The following is a 6,267-nucleotide window of genomic DNA, read 5'->3' on the forward strand; positions in this document are numbered from 1 at the left end:
TCGGTTCGGTTCTCATTCTTGTACAATTTCGGTTTTTGGTTCGGTTTGGTTCGGGTATAAACCGAAAAACCGAATTAATGTATTATTTGGATATTAAAAATATAAAGCTAGCAGAAACTGATATAAAAATCGAATTGGAGAATTATTAGAATTAGTAATTAGAGTATTATTAGACATATAGCATACAATTGCTATTAATAACTAAATACTATATTAACAGGAAACATTTTTTTTAACTAACAAATAAACAGATTTTTTTAACCTGCGTTCTCTCTCGTCTCTCTCGAAGAACCATCGAGTCGTCGTCATCGTCGTCGCCGCCTCTGCTATCTGGGCCGCGCCGTCACCGATCGTTTGCCGCCGGTGAGAGTGTCCTTCCGTCCTTGGTGAAGGTTAGTCTCCGTTTTCGGGAGAGTTTTGTGCCGTGGTGCGTTTCGTGTGGTTTTCTTTACTGTTTTTCCGATTCCAACCTAGAAATGGATTTCTGATTTTGGGGCTGCCGTGGCTGGAGAAGGTGGCGTGGTAGGGTGCCGTGGCTGATTTCTAGTTTTCCTTTGCTCCAAGAGGCGCCGTCCTCTCTGTTCTCGGTTATTTTGACCGGGAGAAAGTTTCTTGGCTGGTGTTCTTGTGTGCTGTGGTCTAAATTGAGGGGGCAGGGATAAATTCAAAGTTGTTCCTGACCTGTGTGTTGTGTTGCAATCTGAGGAGGCAGGGTTAATTTTGTTTTGGTTTGTGAATTGAGTGTTGTGGTTCAATCTGAGGGGGCAGGGGCAGGGGCAAATTTGATTTGCTAGTGATTTGTGTGTTGGGGTTCAATCTGAGGGAGCAGGGATTTGTATCTGTGATCAAATGGATAGGGAAATGGAGAGGCTTCGAATTGAGGGAGAGGAAGGGGGGCATCTTGACCTGATTGTGCCGCCTGTAGCAGAGGTGGTGGCGGATGCGGGACTCCATTTTCTGGGACGATTTGTTGCGGACAGAATGCTCAACTTCTTAAGCATGAAAAACAGAATGGCTGTGCTGTGGAGACCGGTTAGAGGAGTTGAAATTCAAGAGGTAAGCCCTAATCTTTACTCTTTTGAATTTTTTCACCCGGTTGATAAGGATAGGGTGTTAGCTGGAGGTCCTTGGTCATTTGATAATTATGTGCTGATTATGAATGTCTGGAATTTTGGTGTCCATGTGGACGATGTGAATTTACTGAATTACTCTATCTGGGTGCAAATTTATGGGTTACCTGTGGGGACTATGTCTGAGATAGTAGGCAAACAGTTAGGCAACTTTCTGGGGTCCTTTGAGGAATATGATTTGAATAACAACACTGGTATCCATAGATAATTTATGCGTATCAGAGTCAGTCTAGACAGTGAGCGCCCGTTAAAGAGATTTAAGAAACTAAAGAGTGTAGGAAATGTCTGGTCTCTAGCAACATTCAAGTATGAACAGTTAGGGATTTTCTGTTATGTGTGTGGATGCTAGGGCCATACGGAACGGTTTTGTGAAAGAGTTTTTAATCTGCAGGGGGGAAATCCAGAGAGAATGGGGTGAATGGCTTAAGGCCCCAATAAGAAGGGGAGAGGATCAAAGTGGGGCGAAGTGGTTAAGGGAGAGCTGTGGGGGCAGTATAGTAGGGAATCAAAGGGGGTTTGGAGGGGGAAGGGGAGGAGGATTTGGTGTCATGAGGGATATAACCAACACAGGGAGAGGGAGAGGGGAGAGGGGATCGACCAGACATGTTGGGGAAGGGGAGAGGGAGGTTCTGATTTGCCCTATTTCAGGGCCATTTTTTAAGGTTCCCCTAGAAAATGAGGGAAGTGATAAGAAGGGGGAGGAAGAGGGAGAAAAGGGTGAGGACACTGAGATGGAATTAAACGATATTAGAAAGAGAAGAATGGAAGGGCATGGGGAGGGGGAGGGTAGGGAGAAGGAAGGAGAGAGTGGACAGGAGGGAGGAATCTCTGTTCTTGGAAAGGATAAGGGGATTCTTAAGGAAAATGCTTCGACGAGCCCTAATGATCAGGGCCGCCGGGGAGAATGAGTTGCTTAAGTTGGAACTGTCGTGGCTTGGGAAACCACCGGGCAGTTCGCTCCCTAAAGGAGCTTGTTTCTTCCCAGAGTCCCAGTATTGTATTTTTAATGGAAACATTGGTTGAGGATTGGTTGAGGATCAGAGGTTAAGTTTAATAAAGCAACAACTGAAATTTGAGGGAGCATTCCCTGTGAGTAGAAGAGGTCGTAGTGGTGGATTAGCGTTGTTATGGAAGGCAGGAGTTCAAGTGACGGTTAAAAGTTTTTCTGAGCATCATATTGAGGCAATTATTTCTGATTCGGCCCAGGGAGATTGGAAACTAGTAGGCTTTTATGGTTTTGCTGACCGTAATAGACATGGAGAGTCGTGGGAGCTATTGAGGAGACTGGCTAGAGATACTTCCCTTCCATGGGTAGTGATAGGAGATTTTAATTGCATTCTTAACAGCTCTGAAAAGGATGGGGGAGCTAGTTACCCTTACCGGCTAATGCAGGATTTTGCCAAAGCTATCGATGAATGTGGTTTGTGTGAGTTGGAGCTGAATGGTGACCCATTCACTTGGGAAAGAGGTAGGGGCACTGAGATGTGGGTTCGAGAAAAGCTTGACAGGGGCTTTGCTTCAGCAGAGTGGCTGAACAGGTTTGCAAATCACCATCTTAAATCCTGCATGACAGGGTATTCGGACCATCTTCCACTTTCGCTTCAATTGGAGAGGGGGAAGAGAAGAGGTAGAGGCAATAGGTTATTTTTCGAGGAATCTTGGCTTAAAGAGCAGGAGTTCCAGATTCTAGTCAGAAGGCACTGGAGAGAGCAGGGAGGTAAACCGGTGCAGGATAAATTGGAGTCGTGTGTACAGAAAATGGCAGTGTGGGGGAAGGGTTTCAATTTGAGATTTAAAAGCCAGATCAGAAAATGGAGGACCCAAATGGAAAGATTACATGGTAGTAGTGACAGGGAAGCTATTGCCTCATATTTCCTTGCCAAAAGGAAACTTAATGACACTCTGGAAACTGGGGAGATTTACTGGAAACAAAGGGCTAAGGTGTTTTGGCTAACTGAAGGAGACAGAAACACACATTTCTTCCATGCAAATGTCAAAGCAAGAAGATAACAGAACCAGATCGCCTCATTAATGGATGAGAATGGGGATGTGATTGAAAACCAGGCTGATTTAATGGATCATGCGCAGAGATATTTCCAGAATGTCTTCTCCACTTCGAATCTGGCAAAGGCGGATACGGTCCAGGTAATTGATCCACTCATTGATCCCCATACAAATGAACTTCTTATTGCACCTTTTGAACTGGAAGAATTTAAACAGGCCCTTTTCTCTATGAGTCCCAACAAGTCCCCTGGACCTGATGGGCTTAACCCTGGATTTTATCAAGCCTTTTGGGATACACTGGGAGTAGATGTGGGTGCAGCATGTGCAAAATGGCTTCAAGAGGGTGAATTCCCTATAGGGGTAAATGATACTACAATTGCCCTTATACCCAAAATTGATAATCCTCAAATGCTAAAGGATTTTCGCCCTATCTCTTTATGCAATGTCATCTACAAAATAATAGCAAAGGCCTTAGCCAATCGATTGAAAAAGATTCTCCCTCAGATTATTGGTGAAACCCAATCTGCTTTTGTTCCAGGCAGGTCTATAATTGATAATGTGCAGGTGGCATTTGAGAGCATACATTTTATGAAGAGGTTGAACAGGGTGAGGAAGGGTCAGGTTGCCTTAAAAATTGACATCAGCAAGGCCTATGATAGAGTTGATTGGGATTTTCTGAAAGCAGTTTTGATTCGGATGGGATTTCATGAGACCTGGATTGGATGGATGTTGTTATGTATCACAACAGTGAAATATAAAGTGGCAGTGAATGGGGAATGCTCTGATCAAGTAATACCTGTGAGAGGCCTGAGACAGGGGGACCCTCTTTCACCCTATCTTTTTATCCTATGTGCGGAAGTCTTATCTAAACTGATGAGGAAAGCTGAAGATGAAGGGCTTATCTCTGGATGTAGGATCAACAGTAGGGCACCGGCTGTTACACATCTCTTTTTTGCTGATGACAGTTTCTTGTTCTTTGGGGCAACGACAGATGAGGCTAGAAAGGTAATGGAGATCTTAAATGAGTATGAAGTAGCTTCAGGACAAGCAGTAAATTTAACTAAATTAGGGATCTTCTTCAGTTTGAATACGACAGAGGATGTGAAAGATGAGATTAAATCGATTTTGGGGGTGAGTACACCGCTTGATACTGGGCGATATCTGGGGCTACCTTCCCTTATTGGTCGCTTGAAACGTCGAATTTTCACCTTCTTGGTCGACAGATTGCGCAAGAAGTTTGGTGCGTGGGGCCTAAAATTCATCTCCCAAGCAGGAAAAGAAGTGCTCCTCAAGTCTGTGGCTCAGGCTTTGCCAACCTTTTGTATGAGTACGTTCCTTTTACCCTTATCTATCTGTGATGAGTTGCAAAAACTAATGAATTCATTTTGGTGGGGAGAGAAACCTGAAGGGAGGAAAAACATACATTGGTTTGATTGGGGTAAATTATGTAGGCCAAAAGATTCAGGAGGGATGGGCTTTAAAGATTTACACATGTTTAATCTGGCAATGTTAGGTAAACAGGGCTGGAAATTGCTAAAATTCCCAAATACTCTAGTAAGTAGAATGTTCAAAGCTAAATATTTTCCTAGGGAAGACTTACTTTTCGCTAAATTAGGCAATAATCCTAGCATGGTTTGGAGAAGTATATGGGAAGGCCTTAGCATATTGAGAAAATGGATTAGATGGAGAGTGGAGAATGGCAAGTCCATTAGAGTATGGGAAGATGCTTGGGTACCAAATTTAGAGAATTTTTGTATAAATTCCTTTGTGGTCCCTGGTTTGGAAAACTTGACAGTGGCTGACTTATTACTTGAGAATGGGAGAGGGTGGGACATGCAGAGGCTACATGGGTGCTTTAGTGATAACGAGGTGCAGGCTATTAGCGACATTATTCTTCAATATCATGTAGGGGAAGATATGAGAATCTGGCACTGGTCAAGGGATGGTCAATACAATGTTCATTCAGGCTACTTGACTGGCATGGGAATTGCTGAAGGTAGTAGAGCTCAGGAAGGGTGGAGGAGGTTATGGAAGTTGATGATTCCACCCAAGCTTAAGCAGTTTATTTGGCGTCTTTGTTCGAGATGCTTACCCACTAGAGCTCGCCTGGCCCAAAGAAGAGTCCATATTACTACCGAGTGTCCTGTGTGCGTGGAGCAGGAGGAAACGGATAACCACTTATTTATTGATTGCTGTTTTGCAGGTGACATTTGGCGAATTGCATGAGTCCCTACCCCGAGTGTGGACAATACGAATTTTGCAGATTGGCTCCTGCAATCCTTGTGTGGCCCAAACCAGGACATGATTGTCAGATTATGTTGTGCAGTAAAAGCAATCTGGGATCACCGAAACAGAGTCCTCTGGCATATGAGATGGTGGCCGGCAGATACCAGTTGGCGTAGTAGTTTGGAAGCGACCCAAGACTGGAGAGCTTACCAAAGCAAGGCCGCTACCGTAAGTACCAGGAGGAAGGAGTCAAGAAATCGGCAACCAGGATTGACAAATGCGGCTGGCAATGGGGCGACAGATCAGAGATGGAGCGCACCGAATCCTGGCTTCGTCAAATGCAATATTGACGGGGCAATCTTTAAAGAACTAAGAAGCAGCGGTATGGGAGCGGTTATCAGAGATGAAAGGGGAGCATTCGTATTGTGTAGCAGCAGCTGCATTCCAAGTATCAAAGAACCAAAGGTCATTGAAGCTCTTGCAATTCGCACGAGTTTGATTTGGCTATCTAATATGGGATATACAGCTGTTGAATTTGAATCTGATGCTAAATTTGTGGTAGATAGTATACACTCTGGAAAGCAGTATACCTCTGAGTTTGGAATGATATTAGAAGACTGTCGTTTAATCCTAAGATCCAACCCATCTTTTAAATTAGTATTTATTCGTCGACTAGCGAACAGTGCAGCTCATTTGGTAGCTAGGCTTGTCTGTTCCAATGCTAGCGATTTCCTTTCAATTGTTGTGCCGGAATGGCAGGTGAACACTATTGCTATGGATGCAAGTCCATCATTTATTTAATTATCTTTTTTTGGTTCAAAAAAAAAAAACAGGAAACATTATTCTAGTAGCAATACTTCCTTTTAATACAGTACACTAATATAAAGATATATAAAAATTATAATTA

Source organism: Euphorbia lathyris, chromosome 4 (genome assembly GCF_963576675.1).
Source record: "Euphorbia lathyris chromosome 4, ddEupLath1.1, whole genome shotgun sequence".
Lineage (NCBI taxonomy): Eukaryota > Viridiplantae > Streptophyta > Magnoliopsida > Malpighiales > Euphorbiaceae > Euphorbia > Euphorbia lathyris.